Source organism: Bombina bombina, chromosome 4, assembly GCF_027579735.1.
Source record: "Bombina bombina isolate aBomBom1 chromosome 4, aBomBom1.pri, whole genome shotgun sequence".
In the NCBI taxonomy this organism is placed as follows: domain Eukaryota; kingdom Metazoa; phylum Chordata; class Amphibia; order Anura; family Bombinatoridae; genus Bombina; species Bombina bombina.
Genome location: NC_069502.1, coordinates 780,726,172 through 780,747,225, shown reverse-complemented (window position 1 = coordinate 780,747,225; position 21,054 = coordinate 780,726,172). Strand labels below are relative to the sequence as shown.

Here is a 21,054-nt window from a genome sequence, read left to right as displayed (position 1 = left end):
GGCCCAGGTGGAAGCCACAGCTCCAGTAGAATGAGCTGTAATCCTTTCAGGGGGCTGCTGTCCAGCAGTCTCATAGGCTAAGCGTATTATGCTCCAAAGCCAAAAGGAGAGAGAGGTTGCCGAGACTTTTTGACCTCTCCTCTGTCCAGAGTAAACGACAAACAGGGCAGATGTTTGACGAAAATCTTTAGTAGCCTGTAAGTAAAACTTCAAGGCACGGACTACGTCCAGATTATGCAAAAGATGTTCCTTCTTTGAAGAAGGATTAGGACACAATGATGGAACAACAATCTCTTGATTGATATTCCTGTTAGAAACCACCTTAGGTAAAAACCCAGGTTTGGTACTCAGAACTACCTTGTCTGAATGAAAAATCAGATAATGAGAATCACAATGTAAGGCAGATAACTCAGACTCTTCGAGCCGAGGAAATAGCCATCAAAAACAGAACTTTCCAAGATAAGTTTAATATCAATGGAATGAAGGGGTTCAAACGGAACTCCCTGAAGAACTTTAAGAACCAAGTTTAAGCTCCACGGGGGAGCAACAGTTTTAAACACAGGCTTAATCCTAACCAAAGCCTGACAAAATGCCTGGACGTCTGGAACTTCTGCCAGACGCTTGTGCAAAAGAATAGACGGAGCAGAGATCAGTCCTTTTAAAGAACTAGCTGATAAGCCTTTGTCCAAACCCTCTTGGAGAAAGGACAATATCCTAGGAATCCTAACCTTACTCCATGAGTAACTCTTGGATTCACACCAATAAAGATATTTACGCCATATCTTATGGTAGATTTTCCTGGTGACAGGCTTCCGAGCCTGTATTAAGGTATCAATGACTGACTCGGAGAAGCCACGCCTTGATAGAATCAAGCGTTCAATCTCCATGCAGTCAGTCTCAGAGAAAGTAGATTTGGATGATTGAAAGGACCTTGTATTAGAAGGTCCTGCCTCAGAGGCAGAGTCCATGGTGGAAGAGATGACATGTCCACTAGGTCTGCATACCAGGTCCTGTGTGGCCACGCAGGCGCTATCAGAATCACCAATGCTCTCTCCTGTTTGATTTTGGCAATCAGTCGAGGGAGCAGAGGAAACGGTGGAAACACATAGGCCAGGTTGAAGAACCAAGGAGCTGCTAGAGCATCTATCAGCGTTGCTCCCGGGTCCCTGGACCTGGATCCGTAACAAGGAAGCTTGGCGTTCTGGCGAGATGCCATGAGATCCAGTTCTGGTTTGCCCCAACGATGGACCAGTTGAGCAAACACCTCCGGATGGAGTTCCCACTCCCCCGGATGAAAAGTCTGACGACTTAGAAAATCCGCCTCCCAGTTCTCTACTCCTGGGATGTGGATCGCTGACAGGTGGCAAGAGTGAGACTCTGCACAGCAAATTATCTTTGAGACTTCTAAAATCGCTAGGGAACTCCTGGTTCCCCCTCGATGGTTGATGTAAGCCACAGTCGTGATGTTGTCCGACTGAAATCTGATGAACATCAGTGTTGCTAACTGAGGCCAAGCTAGAAGAGCATTGAATATTGCTCTTAACTCCAGAATATTTATTGGGAGGAGTTTCTCCTCCTGAGTCCACGATCACTAAGCCTTCAGGGAGTTCCAGACTGCGCCCCAACCTAGAAGGCTGGCATCTGTTGTTACAATCGTCCAATCTGGCCTACGAAAGGTCATACCCTTGGAAAGATGGACCCGAGAAAGCCACCAGAGAAGAGAATTTCTGGTCTCTTGATCCAGATTTAGTAGAGGGGACAAATCTGAGTAATCCCCATTCCACTGACTTAGCATGCATAATTGCAGCGGTCTGAGATGCAGGCGCGCAAATGGCACTATGTCCATTGCCGCTACCATTAAGCCGATTACTTCCATGCACTGAGCCACTGATGGGCGTGGAATGGAATGAAGGACACGGCAAGCATTTAGAAGTTTTGATAACCTGGACTCCGTCAGGTAAATTTTCATCTCTACAGAATCTATGAGTCCCTAGGAAGGAGACTCTTGTGAGTGGTCATAGAGAACTCTTTTCCACGTTCACTTTCCACCCATGCGACCTCAGAAATGCCAGAACTCTCTCTGTATGAGGACTTGGCAATTTGAAAGCTTGACGTCTATCAGGATGACGTCTGTATCAGGATGTCGTCTAGATACGGAGCCACCGCTATGCCTCGCGGTCTTAGAACCGCCAGAAGTGAGCCCAGAACCTTTGTAAAAATTCTCGGGGCAGTGGCCAACCCGAAGGGAAGAGCTACAAATTGGTAATGCCGGTCTAGAAAGGCAAACCTTAGGAACCGATGATGATCTTTGTGAATCGGTATGTGAAGGTAGGCATCCTTTAAGTCCACTGTGGTCATGTACTGACCCTCTTGGATCATGGGTAGGATGGTCCGAATAGTTTCCATTTTGAATGATGGAACTCTGAGGAATTTGTTTAAGATCTTTAGATCCAAGATTGGTCTGAAGGTTCCCTCTTTCTTGGGAACCACAAACAGATTTGAATAAAATCCCTGTCCTTGTTCCGTCCGCGGAACTGGATGGATCACTCCCATTACTAGGAGGTCTTGCACACAGCTTAGGAATGCCTCTTTCTTTATCTGGTTTGATGATAACCTTGAAAGATGAAATCTCCCTTGTGGAGGAGAAGCTTTGAAGTCCAGAAGATATCCCTGAGATATGATCTCCAACGCCCAGGGATCCTGAACATCTCTTGCCCACGCCTGGGCGAAGAGAGAAAGTCTGCCCCCCACTAGATCTGTTTCCGGATAGGTGGCCGTTCCTTCATGCTGTCTTGGGGGCAGCAGCAGGCTTCCTTGCCTGCTTGCCCTTGTTCCAGGACTGGTTAGGTTTCCAGGCCTGTCTGGAATGAGCAACAGTTCCCTCTTGTTTTGAAGCGGAGGAAGTTGATGCTGCTGCTGCCTTGAAATTTCGAAAGGCACGAAAATAAGACTATTTGGCCTTTGATTTGGCCCTGTCCTGAGGAAGGGTATGACCCTTGCCTCCAGTAATGTCAGCAATAATTTCCTTCAAGCCAGGCCCGAATAAGGTCTGCCCCTTGAAAGGAATATTGAGTAATTTAGACTTTGAAGTCACGTCAGCTGACCAGGATTTAAGCCATAGCGCCCTACGCGCCTGGATGGCGAATCCGGAATTCTTAGCCGTTAGTTTAGTCAAATGAACAATGGCATCAGAAACAAATGAGTTAGCTAGCTTAAGCGTTCTAAGCTTGTCAATAATTTCATTCAATGGAGCTGTCTGGATGGCCTCTTCCAGGGCCTAAAACCAGAATGCCGCCGCAGCAGTGACAGGCGCAATGCATGCAAGGGGCTGTACAATAAAACCTTGTTGAAAAAACATTTTCTTAAGGTAACCCTCCAATTTTGTATCCATTGGATCTGAAAAAGCACAACTGTCCTCAACCGGGATAGTGGTACGCTTTGCTAAAGTAGAAACTGCTCCCTCCACCTTAGGGACCGTCTGCCATAAGTCCTGTGTAGTGGCGTCTATTGGAAACATTTTTCTAATTATAGGAGGTGGGGAAAAGGGCACACCGGGTCTATCCCACTCCTTGCTAATAATTTCTGTAAGCCTTTTAGGTATAGGAAAAACGTCAGTACACACCGGCACCGCATAGTATCTATCCAGCCTACACAATTTCTCTGGAATTGCAACTGTGTTACAGTCATTCAGAGCAGCTAATACCTCCCCAAGCAATACACGGAGGTTCTCAAGCTTAAATTTAAAATTAGAAATCTCTGAATCAGGTTTCCCCGAGTCAGAGATGTCACCCACAGACTGAAGCTCTCCGTCCTCATGTTCTGCATACTGTGACGCAGTATCAGACATGGCTCTAACAGCATTTGCGCGCTCTGTATCTCTCCTAACCCCAGAGCTATCGTGCTTGCCTCTTAATTCAGGCAATCTAGATAATACCTCTGACAGGGTATTATTCATGATTGCAGCCATGTCCTGTAAGGTAATCGCTATGGGCGTCCCTGATGTAATTGGCGCCATATTAGCGTGCTTCCCCTGAGCGGGAGGCGAAGGGTCTGACACGTGGGGAGAGTTAGTAGGCATAACTTCCCCCTCGACAGAACCCTCTGGTGATAATTCTTTTATAGATAAAGACTGATCTTTACTGTTTAAGGTGAAATCAATACATTTAGTACACATTCTCCTATGGGGCTCCACCATGGCTTTCAAACATAATGAACAAGTAGGTTCCTCTGTGTCAGACATGTTTAAACAGACTAGCAATGAGACTAGCAAGCTTGGAAAACACTTTAAAACAAGTTTACAAGCAATATAAAAAACGTTACTGCGCCTTTAAGAAACACAAATTTTCCCAAATTTTGAAATAACAGTGAAAAAATGCCTGGATCATGCAGGAAGAAGCTGGATGTCTGTGTCTAATTTTTGCTGTGCAAAAAAATGACAAAATAGGCCCCTCCCACTCATATTACAACAGTGGGAAGCCTCAGGGAACTGTTTCTAGGCAAAATTCAAGCCAGCCATGTGGAAAAAACTAGGCCCCAATAAGTTTTATCACCAAACATATGTAAAAAACGATTAAACATGCCAGCAAACGTTTTAAAATACACTTTTATAAGAGTATGTATCTCTATTAATAAGCCTGATACCAGTCGCTATCACTGCATTTAAGGCTTTACTTACATTACTTCGGTATCAGCAGCATTTTCTAGCAAATTCCATCCCTAGAAAAATATTTTAACTGCACATACCTTATTGCAGGAAAACCTGCACGCTATTCCCCCTCTGAAGTTACCTCACTCCTCAGAATATGTGAGAACAGCAAAGGATCTTAGTTACTTCTGCTAAGATCATAGAAAACGCAGGCAGATTCTTCTTCTAAATACTGCCTGAGATAAACAGTACACTCCGGTACCATTTAAAAATAAACTTTTGATTGAAGAAATAAACTAAGTATAAAACACCACAGTCCTCTTACGACCTCCATCTTAGTTGAGAGTTGCAAGAGAATGACTGGATATGGCAGTGAGGGGACAAGCTATATAGCAGCTCTGCTGTGGGTGATCCTCTTGCAACTTCCTGTTGGGAAGGAGAATATCCCACAAGTAATGGATGATCCGTGGACTGGATACACTTAACAAGAGAAATAAATACTATTTTACTATAGAAAAAAATAGCATAATTAGCAGGAGTAGAGATAGCCCCAATAAATTGGAGAACCCTCAAAATTGAAATTAACTGCCGGCAAAGAATATAGTTTAAAACCTTTGAAGAAGGAATAAAAGAAAATTCTCAGCCTATTCCATTCCCTAGTATGAGGAACTGGAAAAAACCTCTGAAAACACAGAAGAATAAATAAGCAGAAATAAAATGTTAGCTAGTCTTGAAAAAGAACTAGCTACCTTAATATCAAAAATAATCAACACCTTTTCAACAAGAACAAATGTACTTTAATAAAAAAGTAGATTTGTTAGTGTCAATATCTGATGAAGAAAACTCTGAATGAGAAAAAACATCATCAGAGAAACATAAACCAGTATGTTGTTGGTCATTTGAAACTTCAATAATTAAAAAAAGTTTGAAAAAGACCTAAAAATGTTATTAGAATGTACGATGTCAGACAAAGCCTTTAAAATAGAATCAGAAAAATATTCTTATAAATCTTCTAAGTATTTCTTGTACATAAGATGTAAAAAGAATAGCAATATATACAGCATAAATACTAATGGATTCTGCATGTAAAAGTTTAACATGAAACTTATAACAAACCATAGCTAAAAATAAACATTTCATAACATTTAAAATAAATGAACTTAGCTTTGGTAGGACTGAACTCAGTCAACGGAATCCCTTAGTACGTTTTGAAACAGGAACAGTGAAATCTTGCAATATGTAATAGAAAAAAGCAAAATTATCAAATTCCTTAAATGACAGTTTCAGGAATGGGAAAGAATGCAAAATAATAAGCTTCTAGAAACCAGAAGCAATAAAAAAGTGAGGTTTAAATAATGTGAGGAAAAAAGTGGAACAAAAAAGACGCCCATAATTTTGGCGCCAAGTATGACGCCACAACCTCTGACGCCGAAAAACGACGCCCACATTTTTTTGGCGCAAAAAAATGTCTGAATACGCATGCGTCAAAAAAGACGTTAACAGAATACAACTTCCGGCGTCAACTACAGCGCCGGAAATGACAAATTTTTGCGCCAAAAAAGTCAGCGCCAAAAATGAGGCAATAAAAAGAAACATTTTCTGCCCCCACGAGCCTAACAGTACGCAGGGAAAAATGGTCAATTGAAAATTATCAAGGTAAGTAAAAAATAAATGAAATGCATTATCCCAAATAATGAAACTGACAGTCTGAATTTTAAAGGAATACTGATTATCCTGAATCAAGGCAAATATAAGTTTATAGACATATATTTAGAACTTTACATATAAAGTGCCCAACCATAGCTTAGAGTGTCACAAAAAAATAAGACTTACTTACCCCAGGACACTCATCTACATATAGTAGATAGCCAAGCCAGTACTGAAACGAGAATCAGTAGAGGTAATGGTATATAAGAGTATATCGTCGATCTGAAAAGGGAGGTAGGAGAAGAAATCTCTATGACCGATAACAGAGAACCTATGAAAAAGATCCCCTAGAGGAAGACCATTGATTTCAAATAGGCAATACTCTCTCACATCCCTCTGACATTCGCTGCACTCTGAGAGGAAAACCGGGCTTCAACCTGTTGTGAAGCGCATATCAACGTATAATCTAGCACAAACTTACTTCACCACCTCCACGGGAGGCAAAGTTTGTAAAACTGAATTGTGGGTGTGGTGAGGGGTGTATTTATAGGCATTTTGAGGTTTGGGAAACTTTGCCCCTCCTGGTAGGAATGTATATCCCATACGTCACTAGCTCATGGACTCTTGCTAATTACATGAAAGAAATACCTGCCTTAAAATGACAGGGCGGGCCGTGGACTGGATACACCACAAGAGAAATAAATTTATCAGGTAAGCATAAATTATGTTTTCTCTTGTAAGGTGTATCCAGTCCACGGATCATCCATTACTTGTGGGATACCAATACCAAAGCTAAAGTACACGGATGAAGGGAGGGACAAGGCAGGTACTTAAACGGAAGGTACCACTGCCTGTAAAACCTTTATCCCAAAAATAGCCTCCGAAGAAGCAAAAGTATCAAATTTGTAGAATTTTGAAAAAGTATGAAGCGAAGACCAAGTTGCCGCCTTGCAAATCTGTTCAACAGAAGCCTCATTCTTAAAGACCCATGTGGAAGCCACAGCTCTAGTAGAATGAGCTGTAATCCTTTCTGGAGGCTGCTGGCCAGCAGTCTCATAGGCTAAGCGGATTATGCTTCTTAGCCAAAAAGAAAGTGAGGTAGCCGAAGCCTTTTGACCTCTCCTCTGTCCAGAGTAGACAACAAAGCAGATGTTTGACGAAAATCTTTAGTAGCTTGTAAATAAAACTTTAAAGCACGAACCACGTCCAGATTGTGTAATAGACGTTCCTTCTTTGAAGAAGGATTAGGACACAAAGATGGAACAACAATCTCTTGATTGATATTCTTATTAGATACCACCTTAGGTAAAAACCCAGGTTTGGTACGCAGGACTACCTTATCCGCATGGAAGATCAGATAAGGAGAATCACATTGTAAAGCAGATAACTCTGAGACTCTACGAGCCAAGGAAATAGCTACCAAAAACAGAACTTTCCAAGATAAAAGTTTGATATCTATGGAATGAAGAGGTTCAAACGGAACTCCTTGAAGAACCTTAAGAACCAGATTTAAGCTCCATGGCGGAGCAACAGGTTTAAACACAGGCTTGATTCTAACTAAAGCCTGACAGAATGCCTGAACGTCTGGAACATCTGCCAGACGCTTGTGCAAAAGAATAGACAGGGCAGAAATCTGTCCCTTTAAGGAACTAGCTGACAATCCTTTTCCCAAACCTTCTTGGAGAAAGGATAATATCCTGGGAATCTTGACCTTACTCCATGAGTAACCCTTGGATTCACACCAATAAAGATATTTACGCCATATCTTATGGTAAATTTTCCTGGTGACAGGCTTTCGTGCCTGTATTAAGGTATCAATGACTGACTCGGAGAAGCCACACGTTCAATCTCCAGGCAGTCAGTCTCAGAGAAATTAGATTTGGATGATTGAAAGGACCTTGAAGTAGAAGGTCTTGTCTTAACAGCAGAGTCCAAGGTGGAAAGGATGACATGTCCACTAGATCTGCATACCAGGTCCTGCGTGGCCACGCAGGCGCTATCAAGATCACTGATGCTCTCTCCTGCTTGATCTTGGCAATCAGACGAGGGAGCAGAGGAAACGGTGGAAACACATAAGCCAGGTTGAAAGACCAGGGCGCTGCTAGAGCATCTATCAGCGTCAACTTGGGATCCCTGGACCTGGATCCGTAACAAGGAAAGCTTGGCGTTCTGGCAAGACGCCATGAGATCCAGTTCGGGTTTGCCCCAACGATGAATCAATTGTGCAAACACCTCCGGATGGAGTTCCCACTCCCCCGGGTGAAAAGTCTGACGACTTAGAAAATCTGCCTCCCAGTTCTCTACACCTGGGATATGGATAGCTGATAGGTGGCAAGAGTGAATCTCTGCCCAGCAAATTATCTTTGAGACTTCTAACATCGCTAGGGAACTCCTTGTTCCCCCTTGATGGTTGATGTAAGCCACAGTCGTGATGTTGTCCGACTGAAATCTGATTATCCTCAGAGTTGCTAACTGAGGCCAAGCCTGAAGAGCATTGAATATCGCTCTCCGTTCCAGAATATTTATTGGAAGGAGTGACTCCTCCTGAGTCCACGATCCCTGAGCCTTCAGGGAGTTCCAGACTGCACCCCAACCTAGAAGGCTGGCATCTGTCGTTTCAATTGTCCAATCTGGCCTACATTTCACCACTTTCTCTCTTACTACCTCCATGCTTGTTTAGAGTTGCAAGAGAATGACTGGATATGGCAGTTAGGGGAGGAGCTATATAGACCGCTCTGCTGTGGGTGTCCTCTTGCAACTTCCTGTTGGGAATGAGAATATCCCACAAGTAATGGATGATCCGTGGACTCGATACACCTTACAAGAGAAAAGACAGACTAAGCCGCCAGAAAAAGGTTCAACCTGCCCCCTACCAGAACGAGTCTGGTTTGGAAACCCCCACCTTCATGCTGATTTAAATGAGGGAGACGATTTCTTACGTTGCTTGGCTAGCTCCATGCATTAGCTGGTTTCCAAGAGGACTTGGAGGTGTCAGATTTTTGACTAGGAGGAGGAAGACTTGGTTTTTGGACTGCTGAAAAGAAAGAAAACAACCAGCAAACCTATTTTTGACCTAGGACTTTTTGTCCTGTGGTTAGAAAGCCCCTTTACTGCCAGTCACAGTGACATTAAACATATTCAAAGCTTGACCGAACAAACTCTTCCCTTGAAAAGGGAGAGACAAAAGTCTGTCCTTAATTCTGTGACACACTGAAGAGCAGCACAGCGTGATAATGTAGCTGTGCGCGCTCAGTGTGTCCTGCCTTTTCATCGCTGAGTGCTCAGAGTTGAAATATTTGAACTTCAGAAGCGATGCAAAGCAGCTGCTTCGCCTCGCGCCGCATCGTTTGCAGTGTGCCCCTACCTTTAGAAACCATATCTGCAAATGAAAATTTTAGCCACAAATGCCTCCTTGACAGGACTACTAAAGCTGCATTCTTGACATTAATGCAGATAATCTCTACAACAGCGTCCAAAATTAAGCAATTTTAACCGTTATTAAACGTTTCTGAATTTCTTCCAAAGAAATCTTCTTTAAATACCCTTTTCAGATACAGTGTCACACCACAAGTGACAGCACCAGCAACACAGGCAACCACAAACTGCCTACCTGAATAAAATAAAACTGCCTGCTGAAAGGTTTTTCTGTGATAAGATTCCATTTTCTATCCATGGGGGGGTCTTTGAAGGAAGTGCTATTTTCTAAACAGTACTACTCTTATCTAGAGTGGAAAGCACCCCATCCCCTTGGGGATAGTTTCCCAAAGTTCCACATTTGTGTCAGTGACAGATTACAGCACCGCACCGAAACACGTAAGCCTGTTCCAGCTGCGTAGAGAACTTTTCTAACAAAAGCAGACTCGGTAGAGAATGCAAAGATGGCCAAGTGGTTGTATTATAGGGCAAATCTCGACTTCTATGGTCGCTACGTTGACTATCTGATATTTATTTGGGATGGTTATCCGTCTTCGGCTTCCACATTTGTATCACATATAAATTAGAATGAGATGGGACTATCTTTTACACACCACATGGATCCTTAATCTATTGTATTTTTGGATCTAATCTTATTTTCTAATACTATTAGCTCTAAAACTCACTTCAAAACAATAGATAGTAGCCGTTATTTCCACTATTCTAGCAATCAATACCTACCTTTGAATAAAAATGTTCCATGTGGTCAATATCGTAGGTTGTGCAGAAACGGTAGCTCTCTTTAAGATGATGATCAGACTAATATTTTAACTCACAGATTTTTAGACAAGGGATATCCTTCTAAAATTGTAGGAGGGCTTCAATAGAGCCAGATCACTTGACCGAAAAGATTTCTTTATTCCTAATAAAGTTTGGGGATTAGCATTAGGGTTTTTTAATTTGGAAAAATAGCTGTATCACGTATGCCCTTTTCAGGAGATGGTTCAATAAAAATTTAGGGGATTTCTTTTAGCTTAGCTTTTGTTTTTTAGGTTAGGGTTTTTTAGGTTAGATAAGGTGTTTGTTTTTTTTGTTGTTTTTTTAAATTAGGATTTTTTTTAAAGATATTTTTTTTTATTTAACTGCAAACGAGCTGTGATTGCCTGACAAAAGCTCTTCTCAGGGCAATTTTTAGAGTAGTTTTTTTTGGGGGGCGAGGGTTACTTGGGTTTAATTATAGTTTTGTTTTTTTATATTTTTGTTAAGAACAATATTTATTACAGGTACAGAAAAAGAACAAAGAAAACAAGTATTAAATAATAGACATCAAAGTTTCATAGGTTGCCAGTTAAACAAAATACCTGTAATTTATCTGTCCTCTTTTTTTTTATCCCCCATTAGCACTAGATAAGATACTTAAGTTATCATTGGGGCTATTATCAGGATTGTTCATGAACCCTATATTGAAAAAGAAACATATACAAATACAATTCTATATAACTAAGATTATATGAAGAATAAACAGAGGCCAGAACTGGGCCAACTAATAATATGTCAAAATATAAACCGCTTTTAATGAATAAAGGAAAAACTGTCTTGATAAAAGAGAGTGGTGTTAGAACCATAGTGGGGAGTGTAATATAATTAGGCCATATATATATTATATAATATACTATTGGGAATGGGAAAAGCAAAATTTCTCACATCTTAAAAGGTTGCGACAAGTTCAGTTGAAATAATGACTCCATCTAGTGGACAAGAAGGTAAACTTGACATGTAAGGAAAGAATACTTTTCTCAGAATTTGAAACCATATAGGTAGTTTGCCTTTCCAGCTAAACATATACAAGAACTATATACTAAGTACCCAATTGTTTAAGGGCTGGTATTACGAGTTTAAAAAAAGCCGGTGTTTGCGGGCGATATGGCAGCGTTGAGCCCCATACCGCACACAAATACCAGCGCTGCTTTGAGCTGCTGTTACGTGCTCGTGCACGATTTCCCCATAGACAACAATGGGGAGAGCCGGCTAAAAAAAAGCCTAATGCCTGCAATCACAGAGCGTAAAGCTCCGTAACGCTGCCCCATTAATGTCTATGGGGACATTTTTTTTTTTATGTTTAAACACACTAACAAACTCCGAGTCTAAACACCCCTAATCTGCTGCACCCAACATTGCCACCACCTACATTACATTTATTAAACCCTAATCTGCTGCCCCTAACATTGCTGTCACCTACATAAATTTATTAACCCCTAATCTGCCGCCCCAACGTCGCCGCCACCTACTTACACTTATTAACCCCTAATCTGCCGCCCCCGTCGCCACAACCCACACTTATTAACCCCTAATCTGCTGCCCCCAATGTCACCGCCACTTTACTAAAGTTATTAACCCCTAAACCTAACCCTAAGTCTAACCCTAACCCCCACTAACTTTAACAGAATTAAAACAATTCCAAATAAAAATTACAATATCTAAATTATTCCTATTTAAAACTAAATAAATACTTACCTGTAAAATAAAACCTAAGCTAGCTACAATATAACTAATAGTTATATTGTAGCTAGCTTATGTTTTATTTTTATTTCACAGCTAAGTTTGAATTTATTTTAACTAGGTAGATTAGTTATTAAATAGTTATTAACTATTTACTAACTACCTAGTTAAAATAAATACAAATTTACCTGTAAAATAAAACCTAAACCTGTTTTACAGTAAAACCTAACATTACACTAAAATTAAATAAATTACATTAATCAAATACAATTAACTAAATTACACAAAATAAAAAAGAAAACATAATTTATGCTTACCTGATAAATTTATTTCTCTTGTGGTGTATCCAGTCCACGGATCATCCATTACTTGTGGGATATTCTCCTTCCCAACAGGAAGCTGCAAGAGGATCACCCACAGCAGAGCTGTCTATATAGCTCCTCCCCTAACTGCCACTACCAGTCATTCGACCGAAGACAAGCAAGAGAAAGGAGAAACTATAGGGTGAAGTGGTGACTGTAGTTTAAAAATAAAAAACACCTGCTTTAAAATGACAGGGCGGGCCGTCGACTGGATACACCACAAGAGAAATAAATTTATCAGGTAAGCATAAATTATGTTTTCTCTTGTAAGGTGTATCCAGTCCACGGATCATCCATTACTTGTGGGATAGCAATACCAAAGCTATAGGACACGGATGAAGGGAGGGACAAGGCAGGCGCTTAAACGGAAGGCACCACTGCCTGTAAGAACTTTCTCCCAAAAATAGCCTCCGAAGAAGCAAAAGTATCAAATTTTAAAAACCCATGTGGAAGCTACCGCTCTAGTAGAATGAGCTGTAATCCTTTCAGGAGGCTGCTGGCCAGCAGTCTCATAAGTTAAGCGTATTATACTCCTTAGCCAAAAAGAAAGAGAGGTTGCCGAAGCCTTTTGGCCTCTCCTCTGTCCAGAGTAGAAAACAAACAATGCAGATGTTTGACGAAAATCTTTAGTAGCTTGTAAATAAAACTTTAAAGCACGAACCACGTCAAGATTGTGTAAAAGACGTTCCTTCTTTGAATAAGGATTAGGACACAGTGACGGTACAACAATCTCCTGATTGATATTTTTATTAGATACCACCTTAGGTAAAAAAACAGGTTTGGTACGTAACACTACCTTATCTGCATGAAAAATGAGATAAGGGGAATCACATTGTAAAGCAGATAACTCCGAAACTCTTCGAGCCGAGGAGATAGCTACTAAAAACAGAACCTTCCAGGATAAGAGCTTAATATCTATGGAATGCAAAGGTTCAAACGGAACCCCTTGAAGAACCTTAAGAACTAAATTTAAACTCCAAGGCGGAGCAACGGGTTTAAACACAGGCTTAATTCTGACTAAAGCCTGACAAAACGCCTGCACGTCTGGAACCTCAGACAGACGTTTGTGCAAAAGAATAGACAGAGCAGAAATCTGTCCCTTTAAGGAACTTGCTGACAAACCCTTCTCCAATCCTTCTTGGAGAAAAGATAATATCCTAGGAATCCTGACCTTACACTCCATGAGTAACCCTTGGATTCACACCAATGAAGATATTTACACCATATCTTATGATAGATTTTCCTGGTGACAGGCTTTCGCGCCTGTATTAAGGTATCAATGACCGACTCGGAGAAACCACGCTTTGATAAAATCAAGCGTTCAATCTCCAAGCAGTCAGCCGCAGAAAAATTAGATTTGGATGGTTGAAAGGACCCTGAAGTAGAAGGTCCTGCCTCAGAGGCAGAGTCCATGGTGGAAAGGATGATATGTCCACCAGATCTGCATACCAAGTCCTGCGTGGCCACGCAGGTGCTATCAAAATTACCGATGCTCTCTCCTGTTTGATCTTGGCAATCAGACGAGGGAGCAGAGGAAACGGTGGAAACACATAAGCCAGGTTGAAGGACCAAGGCGCTGCTAGAGCATCTATCAGCGCTGCCTTGGGATCCCTGGACCTGGATCCGTAACAAGGAAGCTTGGCGTTCTGGCGAGACGCCATGATATCCAGTTCTGGTTTGCCCCAACGTTGAATCAACTGTGCAAACACCTCAGGATGGAGCTCCCACTCCCCCGGATGAAAAAGTCTGAAGACTTAGAAAATCTGCCTCCCAGTTCTCTACTCCTGGGATATGGATAGCTGATAGATGGCAAGAGTGAATCTCTGCCCATTGAATTATCTTTGAAACCTCCAACATCGCTAGGGAACTCCTTGTTCCCCCTTGATGGTTGATGTAAGCTACAGTCGTGATGTTGTCCGACTGAAATCTAAATGAACCTCACTGCCGCTAGCTGAGGCCAAGCCTGAAGAGCATTGAATATCGCTCTTAGTTCCAGAATGTTTATTGGAAGGAGTGCCTCCTCCTGAGTCCACGACCCCTGAGCCTTCAGAGAGTTCCAGACTGCACCCCAGAAGGCTGGCATCTGTTACTATTGTCCAATCTGGCCTGCGGCAGGTCATACCTTTGGACAGATGGACCCGAGATAGCCACCAGAGAAGAGAATCCCTGGTCTCTTGATACAGATTTAGTAGAGGGGACAAATCTGTGTAATCCCCATTCCACTGACTGAGCATGCAGAGTTGCAGCGGTCTGAGATGTAGGCGGGCAAACGGAACTATGTCCATTGCCGCTACCATTAAGCCGATTACTTCCATATACTGAGCCACCAAAGGGCGAGAAGTATAATAAAGAGCATGGCAGGAATTTAGAAGTTTTGACAACCTGTCCTCTGTCAGGTAAATCCTAATTTCTACAGAATCTATCAGAGTTCCCAGGAAGGAAACTCTTGTGAGAGGGGATAGAGAACTCTTCTTTTCATTCACTTTCCACCCATGAGACCTCAGGAATGCCAGAACAATGTCCGTATGGGACTTGGCAATTTGGAAATTCGACGCCTGTATCAGAATGTCGTCTAAGTAAGGGGCTACTGCTATGCCCCGCGGCCTTAGGACAGCCAGATGTGACCCCAGAACCTTCGTAAAGATTCTTGGTGCCGTAGCTAACCCAAAGGGAAGAGCCACAAACTGGTACTGCCTGTCTAGGAAGGCGAACCTGAGAAACCGATGATGACCTTTGTGTATCGGAATGTGAAGATAAGCATCCTTTAAGTCCACGGTAGTCATGTATTGACCCTCCTGGATCATAAGTAGGATGGTTCGAATAGTCTCCATCTTGAAAGATGGGACCCTGAGAAATTTGTTTAGGATCTTGAGATCTAAGATTGGTCTGAAGGTTCCCTCTTTCTTGGGAACCACAAAGAGATTTGAATAGAAGCCTTGCCCCTGTTCCTCCTTTGGAACTGGGTGGATCACTCCCATAACTAGGTGGTCTTGAACACAATGTAAGAATGCCTCTCTCTTTATCTGGTCTGCAGATAATTGTGAGATGTGAAATCTTCCTTTTTGGGGAAGAAGCTTTGAAGTCCAGAAGATATCCCTGAGACACAATTTCCAATGCCCAGGGATCCTGGACAACTCTTGCCCAAGCCTGGACGAAGAGAGAAAGTCTGCCCCCTACTAGATCCGTTACCGGATCGGGGGCTGATCTTTCATGCCGTCTTAGAGGCAGCAGCAGGCTTCGAGGCCTGCTAACCTTTGTTCCAGGCCTGGTTATATCTCCAGACCGGCTTGGACTGGGCAAAATATCCCTCTCGTTTTGCATTAGAGGGAGTTGATGCCGCGCTCGTCTTAAAGTTTTGAAAGGCACGAAAATTAGTTTGTTTGGTCCTTAATTTATTAGACTTATCCTGAGGAAGGGCATGACCTTTTCCTCCAGTAATATCAGAAATGATCTCCTTCAGTCCAGGCCCGAATAGGGTCTGCCCCTTGAAGGGAATGTTGAGAAGCTTAGACTTTGAAGTAACGTCAGCTGACCAGGATTTAAGCCATAGCGCCCTACGCGTCTGTATAGGAAAACCTGAGTTTTTAGCCATTAGTTTAGTTAAATGAACAACGGCGTCAGAAACAAATGAATTGGCTAGCTTAAGCGCTTTAAGCTTGTCAAGTATATCATCCAATGGAGTTTCTACCTGTAAGGCCTCTTCCAGAGACTCAAACCAGAAGGCTGCAGCAGCAGTGACCGGGGCAATGCATGCAAGAGGCTGGAGAATAAAACCTTGTTGAATAAACATTTTCTTAAGGTAACCCTCTAACTTTTTATCCATTGGATCTAGGAAAGCACAACTGTCCTCGACGGGAATAGTTGTACGCTTAGCTAGGGTAGAAACTGCTCCCTCCACCTTAGGGACCGTTTGCCATAAGTCCCGTGTAGCGGCATCTATTGGAAACATTTTCTTAAAAATAGGAGGGGGAGAGAACAGTACACCTGGTCTATCCCATTCCTTAGTAATAATTTCTGAAAACCTTTTAGGTATTGGAAAAACATCAGTGTAAACAGGCACTGCATAGTATGTATCCAATCTACACAATTTCTCTGGCACTATAATGGTGTCACAGTCATCCAAAGTAGCTAAAACCTCCCTGAGCAACACGCGGAGGTGTTCAAGCTTAAATTTAAATGTAGACATATCAGAATCAGGTTGAAGCATCTTCCCTGAGTCAGAAAAATCACCCACAGAAAGAAGCTCTCCTGCCTCAGCTTCTGCATATTGTGAGGGGATATCAGACATAGCTACTAAAGCGTCAGAGAGCTCTGTATTTTTTCTAGTCCCAGAGCTGTCTCGCTTTCCTTGTAACCCTGGTAGTTTGGACAATACCGCTGTAAGGGTATGATCCATAACTGCCGCCATGTCTTGTAAAGTAAACGCCATGGGCGCGCTAGATGTACTTGGGCCACTTGAGCGGGAGTCCCTTGAGCGGGAGTCAAACAGGGGCGGACTGACAAGTCGGGCAAATCGGCCCTGGCCCGAGGGCCCGACTTCTAAAAGGGGCCCCACCCCATGCATCTTAGCAGCTGGCTTTTTTTTTCTCTATTAAAAAAAAATGTATTATGATTTTTTTTTTGCCTTATAAATATATATTTTTTTTGCGTGGGGGTGGGGGGCCTCGGCAGCATGTCGTGACTTGTATATTTTAACTTAAGCTAGCAGGAGGCAGGAGCCGGTTAGCCTAACGGAAACATCACCGTGATGACAACTTAGTCCAAGTCCTGTGTGTCAGTCACTCACTCCACTGTCTGACTCTGTGAATGAAAAAAAAGACTGGACTGGACTCTGGTCCTGGAGCAGTGGAGCCTGTAAGCCCTGCTGCAAATTAATATGTGGACCGGCCGGTGTGTATATCCTGAACGGAATCCGGTCCACATATTACACTCCCACCTCCTGCCCTGGCTCTGTCTGGCTGCTCAGCTCCGCCTCCACATGCAGTGCGCACACAATTTTAACTGCGCATTAGGCTTAGGTGGCAGGAGCTGCAGCAGACCATGTGTGGCCACGTTGTAGAACCAAGGAGGAGGACAGGACACACTGAGTCAGGACGGCTGAGGTGGCAAGCAACGACGATGAGTCAGTCGACTAAGCCAGCCAGGTAAGGTAAGTGAAGAAGCCGGTTGCTGCCGGAGGGGGGCCAGGGGGCTGTACTACTTCTACTTACAAACAATATATACACTTATTTGGGCAGCAGTCGGAATTTGGGAGAATTCTGTGTGATAGGTTGGTACGGTAGTCATTTATCAATTGCTGTGCTGTCAAATTGTACACAACACTAAAATGTCAGAATCTGGAGGGGAAAAAACAGAATTTATGTTTACCTGATAAATTACTTTCTCCAACGATGTGTCCGGTCCACGGCGTCATCCTTACTTGTGGGATATTCTCTTCCCCAACAGGAAATGGCAAAGAGCCCAGCAAAGCTGGTCACATGATCCCTCCTAGGCTCCGCCTACCCCAGTCATTCGACCGACGTTAAGGAGGAATATTTGCATAGGAGAAACCATATGATACCGTGGTGACTGTAGTTAAAGAAAATAAATTATCAGACCTGATTAAAAAACCAGGGCGGGCCGTGGACCGGACACACCGTTGGAGAAAGTAATTTATCAGGTAAACATAAATTCTGTTTTCTCCAACATAGGTGTGTCCGGTCCACGGCGTCATCCTTACTTGTGGGAACCAATACCAAAGCTTTAGGACACGGATGATGGGAGGGAGCAAATCAGGTCACCTAGATGGAAGGCACCACGGCTTGCAAAACCTTTCTCCCAAAAATAGCCTCAGAAGAAGCAAAAGTATCAAACTTGTAAAATTTGGTAAAAGTGTGCAGTGAAGACCAAGTCGCTGCCCTACATATCTGATCAACAGAAGCCTCGTTCTTGAAGGCCCATGTGGAAGCCACAGCCCTAGTGGAATGAGCTGTGATTCTTTCAGGAGGCTGCCGTCCGGCAGTCTCGTAAGCCAATCTGATGATGCTTTTAATCCAAAAAGAGAGAGAGGTAGAAGTTGCTTTTTGACCTCTCCTTTTACCGGAATAAACAACAAACAAGGAAGATGTTTGTCTAAAATCCTTTGTAGCGTCTAAATAGAATTTTAGAGCGCGAACAACATCCAAATTGTGCAACAAACGTTCCTTCTTTGAAACTGGTTTCGGACACAGAGAAGGTACGATAATCTCCTGGTTAATGTTTTTGTTAGAAACAACTTTTGGAAGAAAACCAGGTTTAGTACGTAAAACCACCTTATCTGCATGGAACACCAGATAAGGAGGAGAACACTGCAGAGCAGATAATTCTGAAACTCTTCTAGCAGAAGAAATTGCAACCAAAAACAAAACTTTCCAAGATAATAACTTAATATCAACGGAATGTAAGGGTTCAAACGGAACCCCCTGAAGAACTGAAAGAACTAAGTTGAGACTCCAAGGAGGAGTCAAAGGTTTGTAAACAGGCTTGATTCTAACCAGAGCCTGAACAAAGGCTTGAACATCTGGCACAGCTGCCAGCTTTTTGTGAAGTAACACAGACAAGGCAGAAATCTGTCCCTTCAAGGAACTTGCAGATAATCCTTTTTCCAATCCTTCTTGAAGGAAGGATAGAATCTTAGGAATCTTAACCTTGTCCCAAGGGAATCCTTTAGATTCACACCAACAGATATATTTTTTCCAAATTTTGTGGTAAATTTTTCTAGTTACAGGCTTTCTGGCCTGAACAAGAGTATCAATAACAGAATCTGAGAACCCTCGCTTCGATAAGATCAAGCGTTCAATCTCCAAGCAGTCAGCTGGAGTGAGACCAGATTCGGATGTTCGAACGGACCTTGAACAAGAAGGTCTCGTCTCAAAGGTAGCTTCCATGGTGGAGCCGATGACATATTCACCAGATCTGCATACCAAGTCCTGCGTGGCCACGCAGGAGCTATCAAGATCACCGACGCCCTCTCCTGATTGATCCTGGCTACCAGCCTGGGGATGAGAGGAAACGGCGGGAATACATAAGCTAGTTTGAAGGTCCAAGGTGCTACTAGTGCATCTACTAGAGTCGCCTTGGGATCCCTGGATCTGGACCCGTAGCAAGGAACCTTGAAGTTCTGACGAGAGGCCATCAGATCCATGTCTGGAATGCCCCACAGTTGAGTGATTTGGGCAAAGATTTCCGGATGGAGTTCCCATTCCCCCGGATGCAATGTCTGACGACTCAGAAAATCCGCTTCCCAATTTTCCACTCCTGGGATGTGGATTGCAGACAGGTGGCAGGAGTGAGTCTCCGCCCATTGAATGATTTTGGTCACTTCTTCCATTGCCAGGGAACTCCTTGTTCCCCCCTGATGGTTGATGTACGCAACAGTCGTCATGTTGTCTGATTGGAACCGTATGAACTTGGCCCTCGCTAGCTGAGGCCAAGCCTTGAGAGCATTGAATATCGCTCTCAGTTCCAGAATATTTATCGGTAGAAGAGATTCTTCCCGAGACCAAAGACCCTGAGCTTTCAGGGATCCCCAGACCGCGCCCCAGCCCATCAGACTGGCGTCGGTCGTGACAATGACCCACTCTGGTCTGCGGAAGGTCATCCCTTGTGACAGGTTGTCCAGGGACAGCCACCAACGGAGTGAGTCTCTGGTCCTCTGATTTACTTGTATCCTCGGAGACAAGTCTGTATAGTCCCCATTCCACTGACTGAGCATGCACAGTTGTAATGGTCTTAGATGAATGCGCGCAAAAGGAACTATGTCCATTGCCGCTACCATCAAACCTATCACTTCCATGCACTGCGCTATGGAAGGAAGAGGAACGGAATGAAGTATCCGACAAGAGTCTAGAAGTTTTGTTTTTCTGGCCTCTGTCAGAAAAATCCTCATTTCTAAGGAGTCTATTATTGTTCCCAAGAAGGGAACCCTTGTTGACGGAGATAGAGAACTCTTTTCCACGTTCACTTTCCATCCGTGAGATCTGAGAAAGGCCAGGACGATGTCCGTGTGAGCCTTTGCTTGAGGAAGGGACGACGCTTGAATCAGAATGTCGTCCAAGTAAGGTACTACAGCAATGCCCCTTGGTCTTAGCACCGCTAGAAGGGACCCTAGTACCTTTGTGAAAATCCTTGGAGCAGTGGCTAATCCGAAAGGAAGCGCCACGAACTGGTAATGCTTGTCCAGGAATGCGAACCTTAGGAACCGATGATGTTCCTTGTGGATAGGAATATGTAGATACGCATCCTTTAAGTCCACCGTGGTCATGAATTGACCTTCCTGGATGGAAGGAAGAATTGTTCGAATGGTTTCCATTTTGAACGATGGAACCTTGAGAAACTTGTTTAAGATCTTGAGATCTAAGATTGGTCTGAACGTTCCCTCTTTTTTGGGAACTATGAACAGATTGGAGTAGAACCCCATCCCTTGTTCTCCTGATGGAACAGGATGAATCACTCCCATTTTTAACAGGT

The 21,054-nt window shown here is 43.1% G+C and overlaps 1 protein-coding gene across 1 annotated transcript in view; it reads right to left on the bottom strand.

Moving 5' to 3' along the window:
- The window catches only part of NUP133 (nucleoporin 133), a 750,179-nt gene that overhangs the window by 641,375 nt on the left and 87,750 nt on the right, over positions 1 to 21,054 (bottom strand). The window lies entirely within an intron of this gene.